The sequence below is a fragment of the Sinocyclocheilus anshuiensis genome, unplaced genomic scaffold (assembly GCF_001515605.1).
Source record: "Sinocyclocheilus anshuiensis isolate Anshui unplaced genomic scaffold, SAMN03320099.WGS_v1.1 scaffold78, whole genome shotgun sequence".
NCBI lineage: Eukaryota > Metazoa > Chordata > Actinopteri > Cypriniformes > Cyprinidae > Sinocyclocheilus > Sinocyclocheilus anshuiensis.
In genome coordinates this window covers 3,407,140-3,420,455 of record NW_015544250.1, presented here as the reverse complement: position 1 = coordinate 3,420,455, position 13,316 = coordinate 3,407,140, and the positions used below count along the sequence as shown (strand labels likewise).

Below are 13,316 nucleotides of genomic sequence, written 5' to 3'. Positions count from 1 at the left end.
ATGACATGTGAATAATCCCGCCCACTCTAAAGCGGTACTGAACTGCAGTGGAAACGCAAACCGTGCTGAGCCGAACCGTGCCGTGCCGTAATGAGCCTTACCGGGGTGAGTCGTACCATGCAGTGGAAAAGCGCCATATGTGAGTGTCCCACTTCAGGTCCTGAGAGATTGTGGTGTATATATATATATATATATATGTCAAAAATTCTGAATTATAAAAACATAAGTAAAATAAAATAAAATTGACTAGTTAATTTGAATGTTTAAGTCATGTTTTACACAACACAATTACAAAATCATGCAAAACAGACTTAAACATCCAAATTTTTTTTTCAATCATTCAGACTTTGTATAAAATAAATAGAAATCAAAATGGCTCATGTAATATTTAGTTTAGTTTCCTGAGGCTCATGATCAGCATTTTCTGCTCATGTCAGGACATCTTATTTCACAAAGTATCTTTAAATAAACCAGCAAGCAACGAGGGGACAATGTACCTGCGTTTCTATGGTTACCTCATCATGATCACGCACCTATTCACTTAATTTCCTTTGTGATTATAAGATGTTAGATGTGAACGTGACATAGCTTTTGCAAAAAAGAGGGGGGGTTTTCACACCACTGCTTGTGATCTCTCTACACCTTTCACCTGAGTCAGTGAAGTTAGCTGCAAACTTTTCTTTCTGATGGCCATAAGTTTGACACTCTGTGGGGATGGAGATCTAATGACAGTTCTGTCGGGGTTTGGGGAGTTTTGGTTGGTCTTGAGAGCCGAGGAACTTAGAGCCCCGTGTTTGATATGCTTTAGAGCAGTTGAAAAAAAAAGCCTCTGCACTATATGGTTTGCAAATCATTAAGAATGAAAAGCACAATTACTGCATCCAATTGAGGGCGTCTCTGGAGTTTAGAATGCCAGGGCATGTGTAAGGCTTTCACAGGCTAAATGGTAACTATACGCACCGCTTAATAAGAGCATTATCTGTAGTTTGGTAATAAGCTCAGTCACGGAGGCCCAGCTCCACTTTTTATACTGAATTTGGAGTTGTTACACCAAAGCAGGAATGGACTGGCCGCAGGGAGCACCAGCACTTTTCCTAGTGGGAAAGTTGTCAAAACCAATTTAAAGATACACAAAGGGAGAACATTTTATGTATAGCAATTATTTCTGATGTATAAGATAGATATAGATACACAATTGACTGCATTTGGTCCTCACAAAGACACAAATGATACATAGATGAGTCAATTTTGTTCTGGGGGGTCCTTGAGGATGGTTCTGAATTGGACTGGGGTCCGGTACGCCAAAAGGTTGAGATTCACTGCTTTAGAGGATGTGAGCGTGTCAGAGGCTGCTTGATGAAGTATTTCTCAAAGGAAGTCCACCCTCATTGGTGTCCCTCTTACCCGCACGTCTCACTCCTGCAATGACAGGTTCAGAAACCTCCTTTGATTTCATCTTTAATGCCAGTCTCTTTTATTTTAGTCTCTGGCAGGCACCCACCTTGTATGTTAGTGTAACACTTCACCACCTTGATCAAGCCTGCTGAGTATGAGCCACAATCTTGCGTTAGGAATGTAATGTAATGATAATGCGCTCCTTTCCTTTAGTTTCCTTTTCTTTAGTTGTTTATGTATTCATTTGCCGAATAGAAAATGTGTGATATCAAGTTTTACATTTTACACCTCTCAAGCTAAAGGTAGATTTTTTTCAGACTGTAACTTCACAAAGGTTATCAATACAGGTTTGTAAATGCGTTGCCATGTCATGCATTTGGACTCTTCACATATTATCCTTCGCCACACAACTTTTATCAACTAGAGCTAATTTTTTTTTTACATACGCCAAAAAGTACTTTTAATAGCTTTTAATAACAACTTTATAAATGCCAGAAATGCATTTTTATATATATATATTTACACTGCAAATTCGTCAGTGTTAAATTCCCAGTGTTAAAGCATGTCAAAGTAAAGTGTTGACGTTATAGAGTTAGATTTTGAGAAATTAACACTATCAGAGTTAGAAGCTGATTTGATTCAGTGTAAAACCACAGTGTTACAGGTAACCAACACTTGCCACTGTTATTTCCAACATCCTGGTATTTATGCAGCGCTGTCACTGAAGAATCTTCCAGACGCCATTTTCCCTCAGTTTCAGAATAGCAACTGGTAAGTCAAGCTACCTCAGTGTTTGTACTTTATAGACTTTCTGTATGGAAATACAGTTATAAATGTACTGTTAGTTAAATGACTTAAGACAGGGGTACGAATTTTCAGTTTTGGCGGTTCAATCATGGTTGTTTGTGTAGTTAGTTCGCCGAACTAAGCGGTACTTTCTTGACTTCTATTCAATACTGACAGCTATTAGAATGCTATTTTAAGTAATTTAATGTACATGAGTGTGTTTAAATGGCCTCGTTTTGCACTTTCATAGACATTAAGTAGTTGTATGGCCATGGATGTAACATTACTGGACATGGACAAGTTTTTTTTTCTGCCGCATGGTGCCTAAAAGCATAACATTTACATGTACACGGTATTTCTGTCTCAGTAAAGGCTATTTTGTGTGCTGTTACAGCCACCAGTCTGTAAAAAAAAAAAATCAACGTTTTCTTTAATTCGTATTTTAGCGCCCAAACGAGTGAGGGGAAGCTGTCTCTGCTAGTGCAATTCTTCCAGACGCCATTTTCCCTCGCTTAAGATAGTTGCTTAAATATATCTGGTGAGTAAATCTACATATGTGTGCTTATTATTAGATATGGACAAGTTTTTGTATATATTGACTGCTTTTATTGTCCTCATTTGTAAGTCGCTTTGGATAAAAGCGTCTGCTAAATGACTAAATGTAAATGTAAATGCCCTGTATACAGTGATTAATAAACACAAACACATACAAGCCACGCCTCTGCGCCGACAATGAGCATTGTAACAAGTGAAATTTTAAAGCTCAAAGTGATGCTCTTAATTCTGATCACACATTAGCATGAGAGTTTGCACAACGACAAACTGACATTATCCTGTATGGGAGACTGGGGCAAGTTCGCACAATTTAAATCAATTTCTGTATGCACTGGGGGGAAAAAATGTGGAACAATTGGCAAGTAACATGAAATGGCAAGTAGTACACTGAATTAAATGTAAAATTTTGAATTAGAAAGACTGAAATACTATTTTCTTGTTAAACAATCTAGTAATCTTTATTTTATTTACAACAGTGAATAATAATTTTTACAGTGTAGAAACATACTTTAAAGTCTTGGCTACGAAAAAGGCTAGGAAAAAATTTGCATATTATTTAACACATTGACCTTTTGTGACAACATGTTCCAATACCTTCATATGCTCAGTGTCACAAATGTGATAATTTAACTGGTGACTCTAATAATAATAATAATAATAATAATAATCATCATTAAATGTATTCTATTCTATTCTATGCCATATCGGCATTAAAGGCTATATTTGTGGCAAACTAAAAAATTATATTTACATTAATAACAATACTTCTTGAATTGTATATAATCATTGAACAAATTATATATAATATTTTAAACTGATACTTGATTTAAAAAAAAACAAATCTAATATTTTCCCAGGTGAAATATTTTTGTAAACTTTAAAACTTAAAAAAAAAAAAAAAAAGGTTAAAGCAGGACACTCTAATGTTATACGTTTACATTAGCTAATGCATTAACTATCATTAAATAACAATTTACCACAATTTTACAATATTTATTCATCTTAAAGTTAACATAAATTGTTAAATATATATATTAGATTTAAAGGGTTAGTTCATAATAATAGTTCGTAATATTCGCTTTAATCTAGCTTGCACTCACTGTTGTACACTGGAAGCAGTTCCGCGTGGATGGAGGTTGGCTTTGAGCATGCGCCGCTCAGAAGTGACGAACGCGTAAGCGCAGAGGAGAGATCAAAACAAAACAACGGTCACTAAAACTCATCGATTCGCTACAGAAGGCCTTTGTTCACCCCCCGGAGCCATGTGAGACACTTTTTTTATGGATGGGCACTTTTTATTTAACTGCTTTTGGACTGATGCATGCAACACCCGCTGAGTGCCATGAAACAGCTTGAAAGATCAAAGACAATTTTTAATATAACTCCGACTGGATTCGTCTGAAAGAAGAAAGTCATATACACCTAGGATGACTTGAGGGTGAGTAATTTATGGTCTAATTTTCATTTTTGGGTGAATTAACCCTTTAATTCATGTTAAAAAAGTTATTTATACAACAATATAACAAACCAAGATTAATCATGATTCCTGAGGTTAAAAAAATATTTGCACCCATATTTATTATTTTTCATCATGTTTCTTCATTTAAATATTCTCAAACTTTTTTTCAAGGTTTAAATTTGATTTTGCATCCCACATGCTTTCAGATTTTTTGACCTCTCTGTATATTTTCAGTTTTTCCCTCTGACTCTATTTTTATGTCAGATGGAATGAAAAAGGCAAGCGTTCTGCTCCACGGATAACTCACAGATTGTGGCACTTGGTGCTACTTCTTGTTGTCTTCTTTTAAAGACATTTTTTGTCACCTCAATGTGATGTTTGAAGAAATAAGAAATAAAACTCTTTGAACAGCTTTTGGTTTATTAAGAAATTCTGATCTTTAATCCAACTGGAAATGGCAATTGCACACTTTTTCACAAAGACGGGGTCACAGAATAAATATAGTCTCTGAATTTGATGGCTTATTTCTTTTAAATGCCTGGGGAATTTGTGATTTAGTGGTGAACGTAATGTTTCGTAATTGCATGGTTTCATTTCGGAAGTCACAGGTGAGAATAAATGAGGATAAAGAGGTGAGCTTGAAAAGAGGGAAAATATGGTCTTTTAAGCACTCGTATATAAAAACTAGCAAAAGAGAGCTCTGAAAACATCTGAAATGCGGACAGAGGAAGTGCACACAGTGGAAAAAGTTTGCGTTAACGCCTCTATAATTGACTGAGTTCAAAAGCCTCGCTTCTTAGTCAAAAACCAAAGCAAATTAACATCTGTCATAACTGCTGCAAAAGTCCGGACCGTACAGGTTGAATGCTGCCTTAATAAAATTAATTAGAAGTCCTTAACTAGATTTTGACTGCCACTTTTTTGGGTTTTGATGTGTCTTCTTTCTAGAATTAAAATATGACATGCATAGGAAAGTTTTCAAACACATTAGACAATAATGATCTCATTCGTATTACTTCCAAGTGCAAGAAAAGGAGCCTTTCCAACTTTCAGCACAATGAACAAAGATGCCAGTGTTTGGTTTAGAGTGATTTTTGCCAAGAGCTCCACTCCGCTTTAAATGGTACATTTAATAAAGAGCATGTACGGTTTGTATTTTAAATAAATGCCACTTTTCCCCATATTGTCTCCCTGTAGTGGAGTAATTTCTAACACCAACAAGTTCTCATTGTTCATCTACAGCACAGAGGTGAAAGACACTCTCTCTGTAGGGCGACAAAGGTGCATACATTTATCATGAGCGCTCTGTGTATCTATCGCTGCAGTACTCTCACAATGCAACGCCGGGCAACAAGGTCTCTGCAGATTCATAAGCATGAAAAATGGATGAATAAATGCATGAATAAACAGTATGGAGAGGAAACATATTCATGAGATAAAACATTTATATTTGCATTCACAACAAAGTGGGTATTGCAGTTTTCCTTCCTGTAAATATTAAATAAAGGACATACTGATAGAGATTAATTAAATACATTTCCACGGGTGCTGAGCCTCGGGTTCAAACCAGTCTGACTTGTTATTGTCACATCTGACCTCGCTTGAGTCCAATTTGAATCAATATCCTCCCTGTGAAAATTGAGAAATGTGTCATAAAATTTGAAATAAACATGTTTTCATAGGCAAGCATTTCTTTGACTAAAAATAAATACAACAAAACTTTTTAAAAATCACACATTTAAATGTTTAACATAATTGCTTAATCAATATTACACTTTCCTGAAACTAATATAGAAAAACGTCTTGGTTACGTATGGTAACCCTCGTTCCCTGAAGGAGGGAACGGAGACGTCACGTCGGTGACCGACGAATTGGGATATCGCTTCGATAGACCAATCTACTTCAAGTGTAAACTAAACGAGCCAATGCACATTGGCATGCAATTATTGCATCCAGCTGCCGCTGATCACAGCGTGAGTATAATAAGGCAGCAGGTGCAATGCATACCAAATGCAAAGGCTCGAATGGGCCCTGCTGTAGTGATTTTAGCACTAGAGACAGGTCCCAAGAGGGTATAGAGGGGGGCCGGGAAGGATTCAACCTCCTGGCCCCTCTAAGGAATCTGATGACGAGGTCATGCTTACCTACCGAATTCCCATTCACCAGGTCATGGTACGTAGCAATAGCAGCAACCTGGACTTTGAGGGTGGAGGGAGACTGCCTTCGCTCCAGCCCTTGCTGCAGAAAGGAAAGCACGACCACAATCGGGCATCTCCGGGGTCACCTAGAACCTCCGCGTCCCGTCCAGGGACCAGACATGGAGTTTCCAAAGGTCTGGACGCGGGTGCCAAACGGTGCCCCATCTCTGAGTCGGTAGATCCTTCCTCAGAGGAATCGGCCAAGGAGGAGCACTAGTTCGGGGAACCAGGTCTGAGTGGGCCAATACGGCGCCACTAGCAAGACTCGCTCCAGATCTGACCACGGGGTGAAGGTTTGGCGACAGGCCGGTGTGACTTGGACCCGGTGAGTGCCGCGCTTCCACGCCCACCTCGGGACTCGGCCATAAAGCCAGTGCTGGAGCGGTCTCATATGTGACAGGCCGAGCGATGTAAGTGCTGCTGTGGCCACCATATGCCCCAGGAGCCTCTGAAAAAGTATCAGTGGGACCGCTGTCCTGCCCTTGAACAAGCAGGCTAGCACCGACCGCTCTTGCTACCTAAAACATAAATAAAAAATAAATGAAAATGAAGGTATAAAGAATATCATAGACACTTGGTATTTGACTGGCATAAGCAAGCAAACACTTAGCAACAACTCAGAACGAAAGTGAAAAAGTGAAGTGAGGCAAAGTATGGTGACTCATACTCAGAATGATAGATCAACGGATGGAAAGACAGATAAAAGTATGTAATGAATGACAGACAGACGGATAGAACAACAGACAGTCAGATAGAATGACAGACGGATGGATAGAACATCAGACAGACAGATGGATAGAACAACAGAAACACAAACATACAAACAAACAAACGGATAGACAGATAGAACAATGGATGGATAGAATGACGAATGGAGGGACAGACAGACAGATAGAACGTCAGAAAGAGATTGACTGACTGATTGACAGACAGAATGACAGACAGATAGCTAGATGGATTGATAGAATAACAGAGAGACAGATAGACAGACAGATAGAACGTCAGACAGACAGATAGAACGTCAGAAAGAGATTGACTGACAGACAGAAAGTCAGACGGATAGAACGACAAACAGATGGAACATCAGAGAGAGATTGACTGACAGACAGATGTCTAACAGAAAGACAGATAGAATGGCAGACGGATGATAGACAGAGACAGACTGATGGAACATCAGAGAGAGATTGACTGACTGATTGACAGACAGAATGGCAGACAGATAGATGGATGGATAGAATAACAGAGAGACGGATAGACAGACAGATAGAATGCCAGAAAGAGATTGACTGACAGACAGACAGACAGTCAAACAGAAAGACAGACAGACAGAACGTCAGAGAGAGATTGACTGACTGACAGACAGAAAGATAGACAGAATGACAGACAGACATCCGGATGGATACAATAACAGAGACAGATGGCTAGAATGATGGACAGGTAGAATGACAGACAGATGGATAGACGGATAGAACGTCAGACAGACAGTTTTCATAGTACAGGAAATTCTGATGAACAGTGTCAGGAATGTTGCGAGCCAGATTTAAACTCACAGCTCCTGATGTACCACTGCTCGCCACTGAGCATGTGCATTACAGCCCAATTTACTTTCATTTCTAATTGTGAATCTTTACAAAATCATGTAAGCAATTAGATGAGTTGAATACTTTCTTAAGTCAAAATGGATATCCTGAGGTCACACGTCTCAGTTTCTGTTACTGTATAATTAGCATCTCTTTCACTTATAAGGCAAGGATCTATCAGCTAACAAGCCCTAAATACCACCTGTGCTGTCAGACAGTTCTGGGTAAGTCGGGCTGGAGCCTCGCAATCATGTTTACTCCGAGCTGGAGCTCCGGCTCTCAGAGTCCCACATAAGCAGATGCTTGTACTGGCTTCTGGCACATTGAGCTGTGTGAAAAGTCACTTTCTTCCTCTCTCTTTGATCACTGCATATAACAGGCTGAAAAAAAGAAAAAAAAAAACCTTCAAGTTCATCACGCCGCAAATAATTACCACAGAAAGGTGGATCGCTCTGAGGAGCTTAGAGTAAACGGAAATTTTAACGGCTGATTTTCACAGCTCACAGCTGCTTTGAAGTTGCTTAGCTACAACAAAAGGCTAAAGAAGTTAAGAGAGTGCTTGGGTTTTAACTTTTTCCTCCATTTGACAAGTATTTGCTCTTATTTACCTATCAGAAGCAGCTTTGTTCTGTTTTAAATACTAGTCCGTTTTTACTGAAAGTTTCAGATAAGCGACCACGCATTAGACCCGTACAGTCAGCACCTTGTAGGAAATATGTAAAACCACCTGCGTACGAATCATTCTCTGGCTCTTAAATTGCCAAACCACTCCTGTCCCCTCGGTGCCTGAGAGTCTTTAGGTCCCTTAAGATCGCGCCTGACTGGATTCATTAATGCAGGAGGAAGTCTCTCTCCGTCATCTCTCCCAGTGCACACTGCTCTGCGAGGCGGCTGATAAGTCCAGCTCAGCTCGTCTCTGGAGCTCTGCAGGGAGCTAAAGATCCTTCAGCAGGCTATGACTTCCATTCCTCAAGAGGGAATGCTGAAACTTTATGCAGTGGCAAGCATATTCGCATAAGCAAAAGCACTTTAATGATTCCCAGGTCAAAGAATCTTTGGTTCTGAATGTGTTCTCCAGTGGGAGAACTCTAATTATCAGTTGAGAGTGCCAGGTGATTGCAAACAAAATTGTTGCACCAAACTAATTTTTCTGGTGAGTTTTCAGAGGTGTGTAAAGCACAAACCTGATAAAAAGGCTGGTTCCAATGGGTTAGTGCTGGTCTAGCTGTTAGTTGGACCAATATATCCATACTGTTTTCCAGCCAAAAGTCGATTTGCTGACCATCTGATGCATATAACGTGTGTAATTCTGTAATATCAACATAACCATCTGAAAGCTATAAGTAAAGATTTTAACAGGCATAAGTTGTTAATAGCAAATAGCAAAAAAAGTGGCTATAGATAAAGTAATGTATAAAATCATATAAATGAATCATATCATATATAATAATATACAAAGTAATATCAAACTATATATTTTAATGTAATATGACAGAAATATAAAAATTAATATATAATATAAACATTTAGAATTTCATGTAAAAGTATAATAAAATAGAAAAAATAAAATTGTATATACAGACTACAACTCAAAAGTCTGGAATCAGTAATATAAAACAATAATAATAAAACGAATTACTACTTTTATTCAGCGAAGAAAAAAAATGATTATAGGTGATGGTAAAGATATTTCAAACAAATACTATTCCAATACATCAAAGAATCTTGAACAAATGTATCACTGTTTTCTACAAAAAAAAAAGTTTTCAAAATGTATAATGAGAAATGTTTTTACATTATAATAATATTTACAATATTTCACTGCATTTTTGATTAAAGAAATGCAGCCCTGATAAGCATAAGATGTTTCTCTTAAAACATTTTTTTCTATCTTACCAACCCTAAACTGTTGAATGATGTTTAAGTGTACACAGCAATTTACTATATCAAAATATATGTTCAATAAACCCACCTTAAATGGCACATAAATAACAAAACAAACTTTGGTTGGTCTCTTTACATATCAATCAGACAGTCTTTTTCTCTCTAAGCTAGTGATTCTTGGCCAGAAAAAGCTTCAATGCAGTTCAGATCTTATGCCATTTAGGTCTGGCTATATGTGCCTATGGGTGAAAAAAAATGGCACCTTGCTGGTTAAGCTACTTTAAAAAGTAAGGCAAGTACACCAGAACAATGGCATCCCATGCAGGGAGCCAGCATCCAAATCACAACATATGCTGGTGACCACTTAACTTGGCATTTGCAGCAGGGAAATGTTTTTCTAGGGATGGCCTCTACAGTGTCCTCTTATGTGTCTACTTACTGTCTTTGTGCGGATTTGTCCCTGAATTTCTTGACAGGAAAAGGATACTCATTTTGAGTCTCGGGTGGCAGCGTCAAGCAAAATTGCAAACAACTTTAAGAGTTCTGCCATAACACCAGCTGTAACACCTCAGTCTGATCTCCTATTAGACTGTCAGTAGCTTGCACAGCCCGACAGACCAAACGGAGACGAGTGGGACAGCTGTAGCAGCAGCCTAGCTGTTTAACACCTAGCTTTAGCGCTACACAGCACTGCCTTTTGAGTACAGCAGCCAAGACTGTATACGGGAGGAGGGGGGCAGTGACTCACAGGAGAACCTGTTGGGAATAGTTAAACACGACACTCCACGCAAATAATAAGCACCGTTTGTATTTCTCTAAATATTTCCCTGGCTCTTGGGAGGAGAGAGCCACAGGAAAGTTTTCCTCCTACTAAAGATGTTGACCTTTACAAATAGAGTTGTGTCTCAGCCAAGGCTGGCCTCTCTCATACTCGGCCGTTTCTTTGCAGCAAGCTTCTTTCATTTCCATTTCAAATCACACCATTTCTTTTTTTTTTTTTTCATACAGTCGCCCACAGCACTGCTTTGCGCTTTAATGTGAATTAGCAGTTTGTACTGGAGATGGACAGAATTAGTGGTAGGCTGATGCTTTTATTTGGACATTCTGAATGGCTTTAGCATTGTAAGGTCATGCAAATGCATGAGCACGTGAAACTTGAAGTCATACACAAGACAGGTATGGAAAGAGGAGTTATAAATGGCCATAAGTCAGAGCATTCTGAGTGCTCTGACATACTGAGTGGTCATTCTCATAGGAGCGCCAGCTTTGAGTCTAAGTGATAAAAATTAAACATAAATTAAACATAAGACAATTATTTATTTATAATAAAAAATGAAGAAAATACTGTATACAAAAATACACCCCATTTATCATAAATATATTAAATAATAATATGCAAGATGTTATGCAGAGAATAAGAATAGTACTGTATATTAAGTAAATAAGATACAATTATTGTTTTAATATAATTGACAAAATATTCAAAATATATTATATATGTGCGTATTATTTATGTGCTTATATGGACACGCACACCATGAAAATGACGAATTTTGGTGAAATGTAGAATACAAATAAACTGATATAAACAAATAAACTGAGTTGAATTATTCTCTTCAGGTTTATACATGTAATAGAACTCTAGATGTGGATTAAAAAAAATTAAATTATCGAATTATGCATAATATCACCATAAAAAAAGTCTGAAAACCCCTGCTCTAGAACAACAACAAAACCTAAAAAGTAAGAGACTTAGGGTACATTTAGACGACAACAATGTACCATAAACAGAAAATTTTTGCCTTTGTGTTTTTGAAACGTTTTGCGTACAGATGTCAACGTCGTCAAAATGATCCCCATTCACACGGATCTGTAAAAACGACTAAAAACACTGTTGCCGATGTCACTTTGTAAAGACACACTACATGCGCACATACCCATAGACTGAACACATAATACGCATGCATATGACGTTACCGTTTTCACAAATCCAGATTTCACAAATCCAGTAGTTTACACAGAGATGATAACAAAAACTTGCACTTTAAAAACTGTTTTCAATATTTGTGTAAATGAACAGCCAAAACGTATAAAAAATTTTCCGGTTTGTAGTTGAAAAAGGTGTTGAGTAAATGCCCCCTTAATCTCAAGTCTTCCTGTTATCCCCATTTAATTTCATTGTCTTGTAGGACAAATACAGTATATTGAGCACATAGAAATCTCATTTGTGAATTTCCTTGCACTGGATACACCTACAAACACAAATACACACTTCATATGTAAACACGCTCATACTCTCACATGCAGGCACTTATTAAGATCTCCTCCTCTACCTGCAGAGAAACACCCTTTGTGTGTCATACTCGATGGATATCTTTTCGCTCGCTCTCTCACACGCACACAGAGTTGGTTGGCTCAGCGGGGGAACTTCATGCTGTGTGCTAAGGGACACGGGTGTTGTATTATACCAGGGGTGACAAATGAAAGCTGGCATACTAAGAGAAACGGCAGCTTATTTGGTATGCTAATGTGAGAGGGAGAAAGAAAACAGAGGAGGCTGGCGTGGAGCCCATGCAAGAGAGATCAATTCACTCCAATTGGCTCCAGCCATCCTTGGTTTTCTCCAGAATGTCCCACTGGGAGAACTGCAGCATCCACCAGGGACTCCATCTCTCTTTTACAGCACCTATTCTTCAAGTTGGTTTTAAAGCCCAGACGGCAGCGCGCAACACAAAGCAACTTTAGCAAAAGCGCAATAGTAGCTACTAGCGTTGTTGTGCAACACTCCACCAATCTTCCAGAAATTGACTGTTTTTACATGACTACTTAAATGATTGCAAGATTTTTTTAATATACATTTTTAATAGACACAATAATCAGAAACAGTCCTGCTGGCCTTGGCGTGTGGTACGAACACCCATTAATTAATCCAAGAGCAAAGAAATCCGTGAAGTCAGCCTCTCAGTATAATATATGGCAGACGCAAGAAGGCCCCAAACCAAAAACATATTGAGAGGCATTTACATGAAAGTCTTTGGAAAAGTAATAAACTGCTGCATGGAGTTTTTAAGGCTCTAGAAGAATCAAGTTGCAAAAGCCCTGGGCAGTTTTAACGTACAGCTGACTTAGATAGCTGACTTAGATAATCCCTGGAATCTCAACCGATCAATTGCAAAAATAAAAGAATAATATTTTTAATTAGTAGTGCTTGCTAAAGGAGACATCACTATTACCTAAAACTTTGGGTACTGGGGATTTGAACAAACTCCTAATCCTAAGTATATTAAACTTTAGAGCGTAACTCATCCTGGATCGCTCATGCAACGGATATATGAATGATACCTCAAAGTCGTGTGCCATTACTTTTTGGAATGATTTTTACTTGGAAAACCATAAAACAGGTCTAAAATCTTGTAGACTTAAAGGGATAGTTCACCCAAAAATGAAAATTCTGTCATT

The 13,316-nt window shown here is 38.1% G+C and overlaps 2 long non-coding RNA genes across 2 annotated transcripts in view; one reads left to right on the top strand and one right to left on the bottom strand.

The window, feature by feature from the left end:
- LOC107697866 (uncharacterized) overlaps positions 1–13,316 on the top strand; it is a 62,721-nt gene that overhangs the window by 2,979 nt on the left and 46,426 nt on the right. The gene's annotated exons all lie outside the window — the stretch shown is intronic.
- The window catches only part of LOC107697865 (uncharacterized), a 19,459-nt gene continuing 11,807 nt past the window's right edge, over positions 5,665–13,316 (bottom strand). Inside the window, exons 2-3 of the long non-coding RNA XR_001635265.1 lie at positions 8,176–8,353; positions 5,665–5,824 (exon numbers count right to left, since the gene is read on the bottom strand). This is a non-coding gene — a long non-coding RNA (uncharacterized LOC107697865). The remainder of the gene's footprint in view (positions 5,825–8,175; positions 8,354–13,316) is intronic.